The sequence below is a fragment of the Homarus americanus genome, unplaced genomic scaffold (genome assembly GCF_018991925.1).
Source record: "Homarus americanus isolate GMGI-L3 unplaced genomic scaffold, GMGI_Hamer_2.0 scaffold29478, whole genome shotgun sequence".
In the NCBI taxonomy this organism is placed as follows: domain Eukaryota; kingdom Metazoa; phylum Arthropoda; class Malacostraca; order Decapoda; family Nephropidae; genus Homarus; species Homarus americanus.
Window position 1 is genome coordinate 547,115 of NW_024747997.1, and position 22,500 is coordinate 569,614.

Here is a 22,500-nt window from a genome sequence, read left to right on the forward strand (position 1 = left end):
TACCACCCAGTTCCGCCTCCAACCACCAACACTTACTGCCCAGTTCTACCCTCCACCACCACTTACCGCCCAGTTCTACCTCCACCACCACTTCTTACCACCCAGTTCCGCCTCCACCACCTCACCGCCCAGTTCTACCCCTCCACCAACACTTACCGCCCAGTTCCGCCTCCAACCACCACCACTTACCGCCCAGTTCTACCCTCCACCACCACTTACCACCAGTTCCGCCCTCCAACCACCACCACTTACCGCCCAGTTCTACCCTCCACCACTACTTACCACCCAGTTCCGCCTCCAACCACCAACACTTACCGCCCAGTTCTACCCTCCACCACTACTTACCACCCAGTTCCGCCCTCCAACCACCAACACTTACCGCCCAGTTCTACCCTCCACCACCACTTACCCACCCAGTTCCGCCTTCCACCACCATCTCACCACCACACACCATTACTCATAACACATCCCACCCACCACCCGTACGCCCGCAATACCCACCCTCATGTGCCCAAGCCTGCCACCCTCATGCCCCAATCATTCAATAACACCACGGGTATCACTTGGCCAGGACCTAACACAATATTTCTCAATGATTTCTTCTTCCCCGATCGATGGCTGCCTTAGAAAGTTAGAGCACAACTGAAAAAAAAAATCCTTCCTCAGACACCAAAATCATCTACTGGTCAGGTCAGGAGGGGCGGGTACAGACACAAGCACAGGTACAGATACAAGCACAGGTACAGATACAATCACAGGTACAGACACAATCACAGGTACGGACACAAGCACAGGTACGGTCATAAGCACAGGTACGGTCACAAGCACAGGTACAGATACAAGCACAGGTACAGACACAAGCACAGGTACAGATACAAGCACAGGTACAGACACAAGCACAGGTACAGACAAGCACAGGTACAGATACAAGCCAGGTACAGACACAAGCACAGGTACAGACACACAAGCACAGGTACAGACATACAAGCACAGGTACAGACACACAGGTACAGACAAGCACATACAGATACAAGCACAGTACACAAGCACAGGTACGGTCACAAGCACAGGTACAGATACAAGCACAGTACACACAAGCACAGGTACAGACACAAGCACAGGTACATGTGTGCACAGACACAAGCACAGGTACAGACACACACAAGCACAGGTACAGATACAAGCACAGGTACAGACACAAGCACAGGTACGGTCAATACAAGCACAGGTACAGATACAAGCACAGGTACAGACACAAGCACAGGTACAGACACACACAGGTACAGACACAAGCACAGGTACAGACACAAGCACAGGTATGGGTCACAAGCACAGGTACAAGGACACTGGGACCAATAACTCACAACATCAAAACAACAATAACAACTCTCCTTAATCACCGTCTACTCTTCCTACACATTTATCAACCTCCTTCTATCTCTTCATTATCTCCAGAAATTTTGGATAATCAACTACAACTCGTGATCACAGAAAAAAATTACACAAGATGAATAACAATGAATGAATGAATGAATGAATGATCAGTGTGTGTGTGTGTGTGTGTTGTGAGGGGTGAGTCAGACCACTTACACTACCATTTACACACACACCTCGATACCATATTTGTCATGCATGGTATTAACTGTGTCCCACCGGCTACCACCAGCATCACCCCCACCCCCATCACCCCCCCATCACCCTAAGGTACCTAACTCTCCCCACACCTCTACCTCACCTCCAACTAAATATCATCTTCCTTATGGCATCGACTTGGGGCCTTCCCTCCTTCCTTACTTCCTCCATCTTTTCCTCCTTCCTTACTCCCTTCCACTTCTCCTCCTTCCCCATTTCCTCCATCCTTCCTCCTTCATTACTCCTTCCATCCTCCTCCTTCCTTCCTCCCAGCCTCCCGACTGGACCATCTGACCGACTCGTTGATCAGAAATTCTTGAGGATGCGTCATCATGGCCTCTTTTGAAGACCACCAGACCAAGGACCACTTTGTTTCTAAAAAGACCACCAGACCACAGGACCACTTATGGTTTCCCTTAAAAAGACCACCAGACCACAGGACCACTTATGGTTTCCCTAAATAAGACCACAGGACCACTTATGGTTTCCTTAAAAGACCACCAGACCACAGGACCACTTATGGTTTCCCTTAAAAAGACCACCAGACCACAGGACCACTTATGGTTTCCTTAAAAAGACCACCAGACCACAGGACCATATGGTTTCCCTAAATAAGACCAAGGACCACTTATGGTTTCCTTAATAAAGACCACCAGACCACAGGACCACTTATGGTTTCCCTTAAAAGACCACCAGACCACAGGACCACTTATGGTTTCCCTAATAAGACCACCAGACCACAAGAACCATGGTTTCCTTAAAAAGACCACCAGCCCACAGGACCATATGCTTTCCCCTAAAAAGACCACCAGACCACAGGACCACTTATGGTCTCTTAATGTTCTTTTGTTTTAAGTTTCTCGGTAATAACTCAATACGTTTAAACATCACTCTACCCTTAGCGATGTTTATGTTAGTTAGTTAGGTCAGGTCAGGTCAGGTTAGGTTAGGTTAGGTCAGGTCAGGTCAGGTCAGGTCAGGTCAGGTCAGGTCAGGTTAATCTTAAAAGTGAAATAAGCTGAGTGCCTAATCTTCACGTAATTCCTATAATCTTTTAACTAACTCTCTCTCTCTCTCTCTCTCTCTCTCTCTCTCTCTCTCTCTCTCTCTCTCCAGTGATTCATTACAACCCCGGTGTAGATGATGAGACGAGAAAGTCAAAGTACTTTCCATATGCAAATTAGGATAGAAATCTTCAGACTGCACCATCGTCCGTGTGTGTCTTATGGTGGCGACGTCACTGTAAGGTGTAAAGTGTCTTGAGTATGATGTCTTAACCCCTTGAGTATGATGTCTTAACCCCTTGAGTACTATGAATTATTCCCACAAGTACTCTTAACGTATATAATCCCTTGAGTACGATGTCACTAACTCGTGGGGTTAAACCATCGTACTCTAAGGATTAACGTATCCTCATATCCATCCTATACTGGTTAATCCTGCCCCTTATTGATACTATATCCTGTTTCCTTCCATCCTGGTAATAAGAGTCTCTCTCTCTCTCTCTCTCTCTCTCTCTCTCTCTCTCTCTCTCTCTCCGCTCGACTCAAGGTAGAAGTGAGATTGCTCGTGTTTTCCTCGTCCATAATTAGTTCACTTATTCAACTGAAATCTCTCTCTCTCTCTCTCTCAGTATGAAATTAAATTCCTCACGTTACCAACTTACGATATCGGAACAATAATGACTCGGCACTACAGTATAGCCTTTGGCCATATAATTAAGGAATAAGGGAATAAGAACAGAAATATTAATGGGTGAAGTTGAGGGTAGGAGGGCCAGGGGAAGGCAGTGACAGGGATGGAGGAATGAAATTAAACAACTGGGTCCCCAGAGAGATACAAGACCTTAGAGGATTGGCAAAAACAGCCCGAGAACGTTGAGAGTGGAGGACTGTGGTCGCCAACCCTCAGGTATGCGGACGGTACTCTGGCTAGGTTAAGAAGCCCGCCCTCCTCTTATAACTCATTGGCTCACATAATGTTCGATCCATATATAACCGTGAAGTATTGGCTGTCTTTAATGTACGAGGTCTGCCCGGAAAGTATCCAGCCATTTACTATTAAAAAAAAATATTGCTTACCAAGGACAATGGAGCCTTAGTCCCCTTCAAGGTACTCCCCTTGGGACCTCACACACTTCTCCCAGCGTCCCTTCCACTTTTCAAAACAGTCTGCAAAGTCCTCTTTCGGGATCTTCATCAGCTGCCTCATCGCATTCTCCTTAATCTCGTCCACGGTCTGAAATCTCCTCCGTTTCAATGGCGATTTTAGCTTTGGAGAAAAGCCAGAAGTCGCAGGAGCCAAATCTGGGCTGTAGGGGCTGAGAGACCTGGGTGATGCGATGTTTTGCCAAAAACCCTGCACGAGACGTGAAGAATGGGCAGGTGCGTTGTCATGATGAAGCTGCCAGTCACCACTTGCCCACAGCTGCGGTCGTTTTCTTCTTACTGCATCCCTCAGCCGGCGAAGAACTTCGATGTAGTACTCCTTCGTTATTGTTTGATCATTGTAAATGCAAAGGTCACACAGTACCCACGCTCACTCAACGGCGTCTGCCGGTCAACTGAGTTGTCCCACGGGAGTGTAGCTGTTCATGCATGCGCAGTACGGTCCTCTCTGAGTGGCTGCCAAGTTACATCAAGGCCGCACAACCAGTTCTCACGATATTCACAATGGCTGGATACTTTCCGGACAGACCTCGTATGTAACACCACTATTTCTTCTCTTTCCACTAATTATTATGTTTATCAAGATACATAACACCAAACATGTAAAGTAACGGATAATAATAACCATTTATATAGAGTAGAATCAAGCGTAAACACCACAGTCACGTTAAGGTGTTGTGTAAGATGACCTTTACGGGAGGTGAGGTTAGGTCTATCAGGACTGGGGCCCTAAATCTTATGGTTAGATTAAGCTAGATTGGGGCCTAAGAGGACTGGCAGGGGAGGGGGTAGAAGGTAGTGGGGAAGGTTGGAAAGGGGAAGGAGGGAGGTGAAGGGGACACACACACACACACACACACACACACACACACACACACACACACACACACACACACACACACACAATAAAACATCACCCACATCTGTCGTCAACTTTCCCACGACCTCCTAAGCCTCTCCCACGCTCCCTCCTACACCTGTCGCTGCAGTCTCCCACCTCTCCTGACACTGAACACCTGTACCGTGATGGCTACAGTGCACCTGTCGGTTAATGAGTCACACTGCATATATTCTCTAATGACCTTTACACACCTGTCTGTCTTCTGATGACCTGGTAGTGGGTGTAGATAAACCCTACACAACGGGGACGCCAGACGGTGTGTGTGTGTGTGTGTGTGTGTGTGTGTGTGTGTGTGTGTGTGTGTGTGTGTGTGTGTGTGTGTGTGTTTTATATCTCGTGTCGTGTGTAAATTTGTGGTATTGTTTTGTGTATTGCATCGTGTCAATAAACGAAATAAAACCATGGCACGACACACACACGCCAGAGAGAGAGAGAGAGAGAGAGAGAGAGAGAGAGAGAGAGAGAGAGAGAGAGAAGAGAGAGAGAGAGAGAGAGAGAGAGAGAGAGAGAGAGAGAGAGAGACCAAAATAAACAGAGGTGCTTTCATCAACAATAACTACCACCATTACCACCACCACCATAGCCACCCAAAACAGTAACCACCACAGCACGGCCACTAACCAGCAGCACAGCCATTGCATTTGACAACACTACAACCATAGCCATTACCACCACCATTAGTACCACCATTACTACCACCATTACCAACAATACCACGACCACCACCATAATCAACTCCCATTACTAACCAGCGGCATAACCACCATCGCAACCACTACTACCAACCTCATCTACTACCATCACTAAGCAGCAACAGTAAAGTAACAACAGTAGCAACAGTAACCACAATAGCAGCAACAGTAATCACAACAGCAGCAACAGTAGTCACAACAGCAACAACAGTAACCACAACAGCAGCAATAGTGGCCAAACAGCAGCAACAGTATTCACAACAGCAGCAACAGTAGTCACAACAGTAGCAACAGTAGTCACAACAGCAGCAACAACAGTAACCACAACAGCAGCATCAGTTAGCCACAACAGCAGCAACAGTAGCCACAACAGTAGCCACAACAACAGCAACAGTAGCCACAACAGCAGCAACACACAATCAGCAGCAGCAGTAGCCACAACAGCAGCAACAGTAATCACAACAGCAGCAACAGTAGTCAAAACAGCAGCAACAGTAGTCACAACAGCAGCAACAGTAGTCACAACAGCAGCAACAGTAGTCACAACAGCAGCAACAGTAATCACAACAGCAGCAACAGTAGCCACAACAGTAGCACAACAGCAGCAACAGTAGCCACAACAGCAGCAACAGTAATCACAACAGCAGCAACAGTAGCCACAACAGTAGCCACAACAGCAGCAACAGTAGTCACAACAGCAGCAACAATAGCCACAATAGCAGCAACAGTAATCACAACAGCAGCAACAATAGTCACAACAGCAGCAACAGTAGCCACAACAGCAGCAACAGTAATCACAACAGCAGCAACAGTAGCCACAACAGCAACAATAGTAGTCACAACAGCAGCAACAGTAGTCACAACAGCAGCAAAAGTAGTCACAACAGCAGCAACAGTAGTCACAACAGCAGCAACAGTCGCCAAAATATCAGCAACAGTAGTTAAAACAGTAGCAACAGCAGCAACAGTAGTCACAACAGCAGCAACAGTAGTCACAACAGCAGCAACAGTAGTCACAACAGCAGCAACAGTAGCCAACAGCAGCAACAGTAGTTAAAACAGTAGTCAAAACAGCAGCAACAGTAGCCACAACAGCAGCAACAGTAGTTAAAACAGTAGTCACAACAGCAGCAACAGTAGTCACAACAGCAGCAACAGTAGTCACAACAGCAGCAACAGTAGCCACAACAGCAACAACAGTAGTCACAACAGTAGCAACAGTACTACAACAGCAGCAACAGTAGTCACAACAGCAGCAACAGTAGCCACAACAGCAGCAACAGTAGCCACAACAGCAACAACAGAAGTCACAACAGCAGTAACATACTCACAACAGCAGCAACAGTAGTCACAACAGCAGCAACTAGTCACAACAGCAGCAACAGTAGCTCACAACAGCAGCAACAGTAGTCACAACAGCAGCAACAGTAGTCACAAACAGCAGCAACAGTAGTCACAACAGCAGCAACAGTAGCCACAACAGCAGCAACAGTAGCCACAACAGCAGCAACAGTAGCCACAACAGTAACCACAACAGCAGCAACAGTAGCACAACAGCAGCAACAGTAGCACAACAGCAGCAACAGTAGCCACAACAGCAGCAACAGTAGTCACAACAGCAGTAACATTAGTCACAACAGTAGCAAAAGTAGTTTCAACAGTAGCAACAGTAGCCACAACAGCAGCAACAGTAGTCACAACAGTAGCAACAGTGTCTCAACAGTAGCAACAGTAGTCAAAACAGCAGCAACAGTAGTCACAACAGCAGCAACAGTAGTCACAACAGCAGCAACAGTAATCACAACAGTAGCAACAGTACTCACAACAGCAGCAACAGTAGTCACAACAGTAGCAACAGTAGCCACAACAGCAGCAACAGTAGTCACCAGCAGCAACTAGCCACAACAGCAGCAACAGTAGTCACAACAGCAACAGTAATCACAACAGCAGCAACTAGCTACAACAGCAGCAACAGTAGTCACAACAACAGCAAAGTATTAACAACAGCAGCAACAGTAGCCACAACAGCAGCAACAGTAGTCACAACAGCAGTAACATTAGTCACAATAGTAGCAAAAGTAGTCTCAACAGTAGCAACAGTAGCCACAACAGCAGCAACAGTAGTCACAACAGTAGCAACAGTAGCAACAGTAGTCAAAACAGCAGCAACAGTAGTCACAACAGCAGCAACAGTAGTCACAACAGCAGCAAAGTAGTCACAACTGCAGCAACAGTAGCCACAACAGCAGCAACAGTAGTCACAACAGCAGTAACATTAGTCACAACAGTAGCAAAAGTAGTCTCAACAGTAGCAACAGTAGCCACAACAGCAGCAACAGTAGTCACAACAGTAGCAACAGTAGTCTCAACAGTAGCAACAGTAGTCAAAACAGCAGCAACAGTAGTCACAACAGCAGCAACAGTAGTCACAACAGCAGCAAAAGTAGTCACAACTGCAGCAACAGTACTCACAACAGCAGTAACAGTAATCACAACAGCAGCAACAGTAGTCACAGCAGCAGCAACAGTAGTCACAACAGCAGCAACAGTAGTCAAACAGCAGCAACAGTAGTCACAACAGCAGCAACAGTAGTCACAACAGCAGCAACAGTAGCCACAACAGCAGCAACAGGTCACAGCAGCAGCAACAGTAGTCACAACAGCAGCAAAAGTAGTCACAACAGCAGCAACAGTACTACAACAGCAGTAACAGTAATCACAACAGCAGCAACAGTAGTCACAGCAGCAGCAACAGTAGTCACAACAGCAGCAACAGTAGTCAAAACAGCAGCAACAGTAGTCACAACAGCAGTAACAGTAATCACAACAGCAGCAACAGTAGTCACAGCAGCAGCAACAGTAGTCAAAACAGCAGCACAACAGTAGTCACAACAGTAGCAACAGTAGTCAAAACAGCAGCAACAGTAGTCACAACAGCAGCAACAGTAGTCACAACAGCAGCAAAGTAGTCACAACAGCAGCAACAGTACTACAACAGCAGTAATGAATCACAACAGCAGCAACAGTAGTCACAGCAGCAGCAACAGTAGTCACAACAGCAGCAACAGTAGTCAAAACAGCAGCAACAGTAGTCACAACAGCAGTAACAGTAATCACAACAGCAGCAACAGTAGTCACAGCAGCAGCAACAGTAGTCACAACAGCAACAGTAGTCGCAACAGCAGCAACAGTAGTCACAGCAGCAGCAACAGTAGTCACAGCAGCAGCAACAGTAGTCACAACAGCAGCAACAGTAGTCGCAACAGCAGCAACAGTAGTCGCAACAGCAGCAACAGTAGTCACAACAGCAGCAACAGTAGTCAAAACAGTAACAGTAGTCACAACAGCAGCAACAGTAGTCACAACAGTAGTCAAAACAGCAGCAACAGTAGTCAAAACAGCAGCAACAGTAGTAAAAACAGCAGCAACATTAGTTACAACAGTAGTCACAACAGCAGCAACAGTAGTCACAACAGCAGCAGCAACAGTAGTCACAACAGCAGCAACAGTAGTCACAACAGCAGCAACAGTAGTCACAACAGTAGCAACAGCAGCCGGGCAGTAACGAGACCCGCCCTCTGCAGAAGGATCAATAGGAGCTGCAAGCGACCCAGTGCACCCCCACCTCACCCTCCACCCTCCGTCCTCCACCCTCCGCCCTCCACCCTCACGCCCTCCACCACGCCCTCCACCCTCGCGCCCTCCACCCTCACGCCCTCCATCCTCACGCCCCCCACCCTCACGTCCCTCTACCCCTCACGCCCCTCCCCACACGCCCTCCACCCTCGTCCTCCACCCTACGCCCCCCCACCGCCCTGCACCTCCGCCCCCCCCTCCACCCTCACGCCCCCACCCACCCTCCACCCCTCACGCTCCTCCACCCCCACGCCCTCCCACCTCACGCCCCCACCCTCACGCCCTCCCTCACGCCCTCCACCCTCTCGCCCTCCACCCTCCACCCCTCACGCCCTCCACCCCTCACGCCCTCCACCCTCACGCCCCCCACCCCTCACGTCCTCCACCTTACGCCTCCACCTCACGCCCTCCACCCTCCACCCCCCCACCCTCACGCCCCCCCCACCCACCCCCTCCATCCTCACGCCTCAGCCCTCACGCCCTCCACCCTCATGCTCTCCATCCTCACACACCCCACGTCCCGCACCCTCACGCCCTCCACCCTCACGTCCTCAATCCCTCCACCCTCACGCCCCACACTCTCACACCCTCTACCCTTATGCCCTACACTCCCACGCCCTCCACCCTCCTGTCCTACACCCTCACGTCCTACACCCTCACGCCCCACACTCTCACACCCTCCACCCTCATAGCCATCACCCTCAAGCCCTCCAATCCCATGCACTCCACCCTCACACCTCCACCCTCATACCCATCACACCTCCACCCATCACAGAGGTGCTACTAGTATGTCTCTTGACTGTCATTCAAGCTTATTTACTTTAACTAAACTGAAAACAAAATATTCAAGAGGAGTTCCTGTAAATGAGAGCCAAGTAAATAAACCCCAGTTACTGATATCCACAGAAATTAAATAATGATATTTGTACACGTTAGACAGTATGGCATTACCTAGTCTTCTGAAGCAACTGTTTACGTCTTGCTAAGCTAACCTGGACAGATTTCACCAATACAAATTGCGCAAATGCAGCCTAAGGAGCGAGTCTACTGTATATAAAACAAGGGCGACAATGTTATGATAAGTAAGGTATATCAACATCGTATATACCTTCCAAGGGTAACGTGTTGCCTCACTATTACAACATTGACGTATTTCCATATGAACGTCGCATCTGTCATATGAATAATTCCACGTCTTCTTTATTGATTATAATGACTTTCAATATCTCTTATTCTTTATTATTTGTCTGAATAACTAATGTTTGACGTCACTAGGTCAAAAATTTTATATTCAGCCTCGAGTTGATACTAGTAAGACGGGTATGGCCGCTTGACTTAGCGGCTTCATCATCAAAATGGCGGCACCCAGTCACCCAGATAGTCATTTTAAATCCCCTATTTCCACATATTTGAAAGGTCTTATAAGATTACAAATACATAAAATAAATACATATGATTATAAGCTCTTGGGAAGGAAAACTAAACAATTCTTCAAGCATAAACTCAGGAATGTTATGACGTTTATGTGACACTGATTAAGTGAGACGGAGAGACCCAACATTCGTACACCTCACGAGACGAGTTTAACTTACGAACCTCTTAGACTACGACCCCCACATACACACACATACACGGAGCGTTATCCAACATTTTATTGCCCACAAGATAACCAATATTTATGATAGGATAAAGTTATGTAAGATGCGGAACAGTAGCGACTTGGAGGATACATTTAGATAACTTTATATCACATACCACCACGATAACATTCCGCCATTATAACTTTATCCACCGTGTTTAGTATATTTTAATCTCTTAATTTACATATTATAAGATTTAAACAATTTATTTATAATCTCTGTTAATTCATTTACTCATTTTGGTTAGATACAGTATTTTCTTTCTTCAATTTTATCATATTTTCTTTATCGTCCCTAATATCTACGCGCATTTTGTTCATTTATTTTGTTGTTTTATTATTTTCTAGTTATTTATATTCTTCCCATTCCTGCTTTTATAATTTTTTATTGTCTATTCTTGATACTTCCTGTTTATATTTTATTTTCAATCGGATTTTCATGGTACGTTTTTCTAATTGTTATCATTAATATTCTTGACAAACTTATTATTACTTGTTTTAATATTATTATTGTTTTTTTTAAATGTTTACAAAATCTTCATTACCATTTATAAGGTTTATTATTATTAACTTCTACTATTAGTATTACAACACAACACAAACCTCCCTGTAACATAATACGCCCACCATCAACAGCTGCCTCGGGATATACTGTAGAACAAGCGGGCGAGGAAGGCTGGCTGGCTGATGAGTAAGGTAAGGTAACGTTAGGTGCGACAGATTTGGCCCTCACAGGGAACCTTGTTAATGGGGGCACTAATTATCCCCACTCGGTCACCATCTCCCCATGCTTGTCATAACATAATTGTGACCCTTCACCCTTAATGGTTGCCTGGGGCCATTACAGTTACTCTACATCATCACCATCGCTCCAGTACTGTCCGTCCGTGAGTCTGTTTACAAATGTTGTCCACGCGATAACTCAAGTTGTATTGGTCACTTTACAACGAAATTTCATCCACAAGTTCTTTATTGGTAGTTGATGAGCCTTATTGATTTTGGTTACGGTAGAGGAGTGAGTTAGGCTGTAGTCTTAGTGTTATTAATTGATTTCCTACGCCAATGTGATGCTCCCTGACCACACTGGGAGTACTTTAATAATGGCCGGAGAAAATTTTTGTTTGCTTCATGCCCAAAGTTTCGTTTGTTTTTGTTGCAGTATTTTTCTTTCTCTATTATTATCTCTCTCTCTCGTCTCCCTTTATATTTCCTTCTTCCTCTCCTCATTTTCTCCTCGCACTTCCTCATTCTTCCTTGTAATTCATCTCGTTGTACCTCCTCTCTTAAATGTTTCCCGCCTTCTGTCTCTTCTTTCTTCCTCTTCCTTCTCCAACCCTTATCATCTTGTCCTAAACACCTTAACATGGACACAATCCTCACCTCCCGGACACCGCCACAACCTACCACACAACATACACACACACCCAGACTAAACACAGCGAGCGATAAACAAACACAATAACAGTAAAAAAAACAAAAACAAAAAACTCACCAAAACACCTACAGCTTTAAACTCTTGCCTCGCCATACCTGAAACAATAGAGAGAAATAGAAAATAATGATCTGTTTACCTGAAAAAAAATATATTTATACATTGCACTATTCAATACTCGGTACTTTTACACAGCAAATCTATTGAAATTTGCTGAAACAAGTGATGGCTCTGAAAAAATGGAGGGTGGGGGGGTTGGTTGGTTGGGTGGGTTGGTTGGGGAGTGGGGTTGGTTGGGGTGGGGGAGGGTTGGGTGGGTGGGGAGGGAGGAGTGGGGGGAGGGTTGGTTGGGAGGGTGGGAAGTGGGTTGGTGGGGAGAGGGGAGTGGGTGGGGTTACGGGGCGGGGTTGGTTGGGGGAAGGGATGAATTAACAAATCGTGAAACAAAGGAAACTCAACGACACACAAACAAAATTAAGTAACTCATAACCCTAAACAACTCTAACAAGCAAACAAACAAGGACTCTTAAACAACACTGAACAAGACAAAGAATCCAAGAAGAAGCAGAGTACAATTAACAATAAGAGGAGGAGGACTGGTGACCTAACTATAAGCTGTGTTAAGACAGCCGGGGCCAAGTGGACCAGCTTACAATGGCTGTCATGGTTTTGGGTGGTTCAGTGGTAGTAGGGGGGGATTATATTATATAAAGATAATAATATGTCGTATTTCTTATTTCTTACCGTAGAGTTCGATACCTTCACACTGGTTACTTACAGGAGATTATGGTGTATCTACGTAGAAGTTCACTCCACCACTCGACATTCCATGATTTATACTTGATAAATGATGATTTAATGAATTCCATTAATTTCCAACATCTATCTCAGTTATTGGTTATACTTTGTCATAACCAATCAGTCATTACCTTTAGTAATAATAAGATAGGATCACAGATACGAGCAGATAATTGCACTTACATTTATTTGTCAAGCTTCCATACAATGATTTACAATTTGCATGGATGTACGAGTCACTCACATTCACGCTGTAATAAAATTAATCTTCTAAAAGAGAATTTCAACTTGGGGACACATGTGATTACTCTACTATGGGTATGACTTAACAGAGCCTTAATTCTTCAGGTGATACATTTACTGCCAGCCTGGATTGCTCTTGTTGCAACCAGGCTTCATCACAAGAACTTCTTTCCACGGCCATAACAACAAAAAGTACTCTTGGGTTACCACACATAGTCTCGCGTCACTGACAGTCACTATAGACGGTTGTCGCGGCAAGGAGGACTGGTAAGCGTGACTTGAATTAACCATTTAGGTGCAATAGACCAGCCTGGATTGCTTTTGTCGCAACCAGGCTTCCACACGTGATATTTCCACGGGGATAACAACCTAGGTTAACACGCTTAGTCTCGTGTCGACGACGGTCCACAGGGCGGAGTGCGGTGGAGGACTCTGTGTGGTGTGGTGTCCCGCCCCCTTTCAGGAGGGAGAGAGTCAAGACGACTTCTTAACTAACCCATGGCTCAGGGGATACTACTTAAAATGAGGTTTTTGGGTGTGAAGCGATGAACAGTACAACACTGTTCCACTGCCCACCCCCCTAAAGGCTGGCTAACATACACTAATTGAAAAATACATGTCCCAGTTATGCCTCGCCGGGCGTCTTATCTCTGGTAAAACAAACTTTGGAGTTGGTTGCGTGGGTAAGCCTAACGCAACCCATGACAATGGCTGAATGAACCACTGCTGATACCCACCCTAACCCACGCATTTTAACCCACCTACTCACCACTCACCTTAACCTACCTATCTCCCACTCTAACCCACCGCCCGCCCTAACCCACCTTAACCCACCTACTCATCGCCCCACTCTAACCCCCTTTGCCCACCTTAACCCAACTCATCCATCCACCTCCCACTCTAACCCACCGCCCACCTTAACCCACCCACCGCCTCCCACTCTAACCCACTTACCTACTCATTCATCCATTCATCTACCATGCACTCTCTAACCCACCCACCCACTCTAACTCACCCAACCATCCACCCACCGCCCATTTCTCATTACACCCATCCGCCCACACACCAGGCGTAGATCCCACCCATGGCGCTACTGTACTACTAAACCACCCACACCATCCACCCAGCCGCTTACTTTACTCACATACAGTACCCGCGACACCCACCTACCCACACTCATCACATCCACATGAGCTTCACTGACACTGCTCCATAATACCCATGACACTGCACCCATAATACCCATGACACTACCCCCATAATACCCATGACACTACCCCCATAATACCCATGACACTGCCCCATGACACCTTACCCTGATACCCATGACACTGCCCCATAACACCCATGACACTATCCCCATGCTCCATAATACCCATGACACTGCCCCCATAATACCATGACATTAACAAGCATGACAGTCACCCACTGGACACACGTTTGCACCTTTCCACACACACACACACACACACACACACACACACACACACACACACACACACACACACACACACACACACACACACCTCAAAGGTAAACACCATAATACCAGGTGTAAAAAAAGGCCCCCCTATAGCCTTGACCTCTGACCTTAACCCCGCCACAGGTAATGAGCCTACAACTCTCTCTCTCTCTCTCTCTCTCTCTCTCTTTCTCTCTCACACACACACATGGCCATATCCTCTTTTAAAGATGATATGAAAGGAGTGAGGAGGGGAAGGAGAAAGATACAAGGGGAAGAGAGGAAGGGAGAGGAGAGAGGGAAAGAAGAGGAGAGGGAGGAAAAAGAGAGGAAGGAAGAGGAGAGAGAGGGAAAGGAGAAGGAAAGGGAGGTAGAGGGAGCGAGGGAGAGGGAAAAGGTAAGAGGAAGAAGAGGAAGGGAGAGAGAAAAGATGAACGGGAGGGGGGAGAGAAGAGACGAAGAAGGAAAGGGAGAAGCAAAGGGGGAGTATGGAGAGAAAGAGGAGGGGGAATGGAGAGGTCGAGGTGAGAGAGAAATTTGAAAGAAAGATGGGGGGGAACGGAGGAGAGAGGGCAAGGAGAGATGAGAGGGGGCAAGGAAGAGATGAGAGGGGGGGCAAGGGAGAGATGAGAGGGGGGCAAGGGAGAGGTGAGAGAAGGGGGGAAGGGAGAGGTGAGAGCAGGGAGAGGGAGAAGAAAGAGAGGGTGGGAGAAGCCATACAGACAGCGGCAACAGAATACACAAACTTCTTTTGATAACGAGAGACTCATGGAGAGAGAGGTGGAGAGGTTTACTTCCACACGGGGAGAGAAGGTGAGAGTGTGGGTGAGAGTGTGAGTGGGAGAGAGTGGATGAGAGTGAGTGTGTGAGTGTGGGCGAGAGTTAGTGTGTGAGTGTGGGCGAGAGTGTGTGAGTGTGGGCGAGAGTGAGTGTGAGTGGATGGGGGAGAGAGAGAGTTCCCACACATGCAAACGCTGGACTGAGATGCTCGGGGCAAAACAGAGCTAAACATATAATACTTCCCACTCCCACCTACACAATGTTACCTCCCCCTCCCCCCCCAGCTACACCTACATAATCTACAGTGTACTTATTATATCCCATGTTGTGTCTACAGCTCTATATTATCCAACATGGGTGGGTAAGAGGGAGGAGGACCCGGTTTTAAAGATGGTATATATCCTGGAGGTGTACAAAACAATATTAGGATTTTTGTTTTATATTTTCTTCCCATACAAGAGAAAATGGTGTTATTGAACTGTCTGGGGAAACTATCTATCTATCCATCTATCTGTGTGTGTGTGTATGTGTGTAATAATAATAATAATAAACGGTTTATTAATGGAATTGCAGCCGGTGGCTGAAAATATACAACTTACATGTGATTTAGACATAATAATATACGTTCAATACATTTACAGGGCTGTACAGTACAAAAATCAGGAGCTGTTTATTATTTTAACAATAGATGGGATGGTGCTGTTCTTATATCTATCAGTGCGGGCTCTTATGGGCTTTGTTTTGTTGTCGTGGCGGACTGCGCGAGGTAGGCGGGGGACTGCCGGTGGCAGTAGGTGGCGATGACGAGGATGGTGCAGTAGTCCACTACCAAGCCCTGCTAGTGCGTGGTGGTGGTCACTGAAGGATGGCATGTCCAGGGTGGAGAGAGCGTTGTTGTATATGTGTTTAGATATGGTGTGTGTGTGTGTGTTAGTCAAGTACCGTACAATAATAAAGCATAATCTTGGATCTCAAATACTGTACACACATTTTTCCTTCACCCTCACAAAAAAACGACACCGACTTAAAATCCAAAATCACCAAAATGACCAAAAATTTCATAAATAAATAAATAAATAAATAAATAAATAAAATAAATTAATAACAAATAAAATAAATAAAATAAAATAAATAAATAAAACAAATAAATAAAACAAAGCCTCTCGACCCATGTCACCTGTTACTTCACATTAGCACCTGGACTCACATCACCTCCACACACAATTATAATCACACACCTGTATCACTAATCTTACCTACCCCTTGACACCTGTAATTACCTGGTCCTCACCTGGATATTACTACCCAGGTTAATTGTATATTACTACCTGATAACATTAACAGTCACTATTATTGGTGGACTATTATTAAACGGTGATGGTTAAAAAAAAAGCCAGAAGTGAAAATTAATAAAAAATGCAAAATAAAAGTAAAATAAAAAAAGTAGTAAAATAAATGTAAAAGTAAATAAAAGTCAAAATCTCCCCCCAAAATATTGAAGGGTAAAAACACAGTGAATAAAGTAATATCAGAAAAAATGTAATAATAGATGAAACAAAACAATGAAAACAAAAGTAAAAAATAAACGAATGAAACAAAATAGTGAAGATAAAAGTAAAAAATTTAAATAAGTAAGAAAGGAAATAGTGAATACAAAGGAAAAAACAAAAGTGAAAACAACGAAGTGAAAACAAAAGTAAAAAGGTGAAAAGAAACAAAAGTAAACCACAAAAAGATGAAAACAAAAGAAAATATAAAAATAAAAAATGCGGAAGGGAAAACAAAACTGCAGTGGAAAAACACGAAAGAGAAAAAGTGAAAAGGGGAAGAAAGGAAAAAGATAATAGGGCAAATGAGGCGAGAGAGATGTGGAGGAGAGGCAGGGTAAGAGTGCCTGGCCCCTTGGCACTGCTGAACCACGGTGAGGAAGGTGTTGGTTAGTTAGTGGTGGCACCTTCCCGACCCAAGGGAGCAGAACAAAGATAAAACACCAATAGGAAAGATGAAGCGATCTGGTTGAGCCCAGATTCTTTCTACTCCTACTGTATTTCAGCTTCACAACATGTTCTTCAACCCCTAATAATCTTCTTTACTAATGACTACGCCGCCGCCTTCACCACCACAACAACTACTACCATCATCACAACTACTACCATCACAGCAACAACCACCACCACAACAACCATCACCATAACAACCATCACCACAACAACTACCACCATCATTACAACTACTACCATCACAGCAACAACCACCACCACAACAACCACCACCACAACAACCATCACCACAACAACCATCACCACAACAACCACCACCACCACCACCAAACCCACCTTCACAACTTATCCTCCTCCTCCACCAACCCACCACCAACCCACCCCCAAATATATATACCAACATACTTAAAACAAAACAAATATACCAACAGGTGCAAGACAGGGCTAAACCACCACCCGCCTCAAGAGACCAATTTCCCAGCGCCGAGTGTGGTAAGGTGACTCCTGAGGGTTGGGGCCACCTAGCTCGGCCCCTCTCGCACGGATCTTTAAAAGCTCTGGATGGGACGAACGCAGAAAACTTTTAAGAGGAACACCCGCCACGACGGATAGTATACAACACCGGTTAAAACAACCCTACCTAACCCTCCCCTTCCTCTCCTCCTGTTCTTAAAATCCATACTACACTCTCTATCCTCCTTCCCAGCATCCTATCCAATCCTACCGGCCATAGGAGGCATTCAATACAATCACCCCATGACAATAACCGGAGCTGGAGGAGGGAGAAAAACATTTAATTTTTTCTCTCTTCGTTTTTATCCCATTTTCTTCACCTGGGCAGAGCAAAGAAAACGTGATGCTGCCACACCCTAAGTATGTCTCCATCCAAGGTGATTGTATCGTGTCCTGCTGGTGTTGGGTGAGGGGTGAAACAAAAATAATTCCTCCTACATGTGGTGGCTTCAGGGACCCGTGTCAGCCTCTCTAAAGCAAAGTTCCTTACCGAGATTCTCTTTTAATAAATGTAATTTTCTACTCTTATTCTAAATTACCTTTTAATCAACACTACTTTAAGGGGTAAATTCAGGGGTTCCGAATTGGCACTACAGGAGTCGTTAACAAGTGTGTCTATTAGGACTCAAAGCCCCTAGTGTCATGGAGAATAATAAACACCACAACATCGACTCCAATAATCACCACAACAACACAACATCAAGTACAATAAACACACACAACACTCACCACAACATCACAACATGTAGTAAAAAACACAAAAATATAAATTGGTCGAGGTACAACCCAGCTTCTTGCCAACACATCCAAAGTACGTCAAGTCCTTTCAAATGATCACACACACACACACACAGACTATAATTCAGTACGGACACGATGCAGTAATTGATGGGCTCTTTCTGTGTCTAAATATACATACATACATAATAAACAATATAATGGTTGCCCCTCGTGTAACGAGGATGGCCGGCCCAAGGGCCACCTGGGCGTGAATTTGTTTAAGGTGTAGAAGCTGTCGCCAACACAACAACCACACCCTGAGTTAACGAGATGCATGACCCAGTGTCAAGGAATAGTTAGAGAAGACCGGACAACTCGCCAACTGCACTAGCTAACCATTACCCCGGAATACGATCCGCAAATCGATTAACATCCAGGACCCCAATTACTGCTGGGTAGACAGAGGCAAATGGCGTAAAGAAACTTGCCCATAGTTTCACCCTGCACGAGGATCGAGCCCGGGTCCGCTCGCTAGGCGAGAAAGCTTACCATTACACCACATACATTACATATATACTGAATATATATTTCTTATTAGGTAATTGTAATATACCCTTTAGCTCTGTGCAAGACTTGGTATAATCAACCTTACGTCCAACAGCTGATATAAATGACTTAAATATGTCGTGTAAACACAGTGAAACCTCCATATAACGGACTTCTCTCTATGTAATTCATAGGACGGGACCTGTTTTTTTTACATTTAACGAACCCTCGATATAACGAATTTTTATATCAATATAGTTCATTAGATGGAGGTTCGATATCCATTTGACTCTCGATATAATGAACTTTCCTCTCCAAATAATCCGTTAAATAGAGACTTCACTGCAAAAATATCCCACATTATTTTGTTTTGCAGTTTTAAAACAAAAATATTACACCAGGTACAGTTATTACCTCCACTGTAACATTACATAACAGGTAGAACAACAAGTGATACAGTCTCGTGTGTTCGGTTGGTCTAAGTATTTCAGAAACTAATAAATGCTGCCTTAATACCCTGACAGTTAAACGCCCCTTAACACCTCCACCACAGTCATTAACACCCGGTAGCGCCCTCAGCCTCTCTCTCACTCTCACCTCGTGGTCACGGCAGGAAGGCAAACTCAATTTTTTCTTGTGAATTTGTTTGATTAAATGAGTCTCCGTTTTGTGGAGAAATTTGAGAGAGAGAGAGAGAGAGAGAGATATTCCGTCTCTGCCCTACGCATCATCGGTCCCCTGCTCACCAATTTTCACCATCATTACCACACTCGAACCATCACCACCCTTTACCACCATCAACATCACCCCTATCATCACCTCACCACCACCACCCCTCACCACCACTATCACCACCACTATCATCACCACCACCATCACCACCCCTCACCGCCACCACTATCACCACGCCTCACCACCACCATCACCACCCCTATCATCACATCACCACCACCCCTCACCACACCACCACCATCACCCACGCCCCACCACCACCATCCCCACCACCACCATCACCACACGCCCCACCCACCCCACCACCACCATCACCAACCCCACCACCACCACCATCACCACCTCACCACCACACCATCACCACCCCACCACCCACCACCATCACCACCACCACCACCTCACCACCACTCACCACCCTCCACCACCATCACCACCCCCATCATCACCTCCTCCATCACCACCCCTCACCACCACCATCATCATCACCACCATCACCACCCTCACCACCACCACTATCACCACCCCTCACCATTACCATCACCATCACTATCACCACCCTCACCACTACCATCACCACCTCCACCACCACCACTATCACCACCCTCACCACCACCACCAACCACCTCTGTCATCACCTCACCACCACCACCCCTCACCACCACTATCATCATCACCTCACATTCAGCTGTACGAGATATTCCATTTCCTCTCCGCCATTGTAGGTATCGATTAGATTAAATTAAACTGCTGGGGAAGATAATGCTATCCCCGAGTCCTCCTCTGCCGCCATCACCAGCCACCACCACAAATACTGCCAGTACCACTACTACCACCATCACTATCATCACTCCTACCATCATCACTACTAACATCACTACCACAATCACTTCTACCACCATCACTACCACTAACATCCCCCATACTATAATCACCCCTACCATCATCATTACCACCATTACTAAACATCAGTCTCACCATACATCAGTCTCACCATAATCACTTACCACCATCACAACCACTACTACTAACACCACACCTAAAACCATCACCACTATCACTACGGTTCCCACCACTCCTACCACCACCATTACCACCATCACTACTACTACTACCACCACTATCCTCATCACTACCACCATACACTACCAAAATCCCCGCTACTAACACTTTTCATCACCACCACTACTACTATAAATATCTCACCACAATTCACTACCACAATTCACCACGACTACCACTCCTGCCACTCACAATGGGAGTCTATTCAACCCAGCTAATTGAGATCCTTTAACACAAACATCTCTCTCTCTCTCTCTCTCTCTCTCTCTCTCTCCACCCCTCCCCTTCTCCCCACTAATCCCTCACCAACCCGCTGCTAAGGATCCCTACCCGTGTGAATATATCGCCGCAGTCTTCCTCATATAAACAAAAGAAACGCCTGGTATTGTACACAGGAGACCCCCCCCCCACACCACCTCCCATTACCCAACCCTCCCTGCATATGACAACAAGCCCTGATCATTAAAAAGACGAAGGACTAACAGGAGGGTGAAAAACAAAGAGATCCTACCCAGATCTTTCCCTTTATCAAGACAAAAGGATCTCTTACAGATCAAAGGACTCTTACTTACAAAAAACAAAAACAAAAAAACTTGGGTAAAACACGACACCAGTCCCTTGCAAAGACAAAACAAATTCAGTTCTTTGCCAAAACAAATTCAGTAAGTAAATAAAGGAATGTTTGGTAGGATCGTTAAAGCCACAATATGGTGGTGTGTACAGGGCCAGCACCAGAGGCAATAGTGGCCATCAACTGGGTGTAATTGACTTGTGTATGAAGTCTGGTTGTGATGAGACCAATACGACTTTAGTTATCGCGTGGACACTGTTTACTTACATACATACAGACAGACAGACAGGCAGAAACGGACGGACGGACGGAACGACAACTCCATCACTCTATTCAATATCTAAGGTTAGGTTAGGTTTGTAAGGAACAATGATACTTTGTTACTTTCCAATATAAGTAACACAGGTACTATGTTACTTTCTGCAGTAGTAGCACAGGAACAGTTTTTTCGGCAGTAATGACAGTATTGTTACCTAACCTGACCTAACCTAACCCTAGAGCTAGTCATGACGCACTAACGCACCTCATCACCTGTCACCCACTAACGCACCTCACCACCTGCCACACACTAACACCTCATCACCTACCACACACTAACACACCTCACCACCTACCACACACACTAACACACTCACCACCTAACACACACACTAACACACTCACCACCTACCACACACACACACTACACACTAACCACCACACACACTAACATACCACCTAACACACACACTAACACACTACCACCCCACACACACCACACACTACCACCTACCACACACTACACTACTCTACCACACACACACACTAACACTCACCACCTACCACACACTAACATAACTCACCACCTACCACACACACTAACACACCTCACCACCTACCAACACACTAACACACCATCACTCCTCACTACTCTACCACACACACTACCACACCTCACCACCTACCACACACACTAACACGATAAATGAGTTCTGTA

The 22,500-nt window shown here is 45.7% G+C and overlaps 1 protein-coding gene across 2 annotated transcripts in view; it reads right to left on the reverse strand.

The window, feature by feature from the left end:
- LOC121879907 (SNF-related serine/threonine-protein kinase-like) overlaps window positions 1–12,203 on the reverse strand; it is a 70,700-nt gene extending 58,497 nt beyond the window's left edge. For both annotated transcript variants that reach the window (XM_042386696.1, XM_042386695.1), the window contains exon 1: window positions 12,161–12,203. The gene's annotated coding sequence lies outside the window, so the exon portion shown is untranslated. The remainder of the gene's footprint in view (window positions 1–12,160) is intronic.
- Between the last annotated feature and the right edge of the window lie 10,297 nt (window positions 12,204–22,500).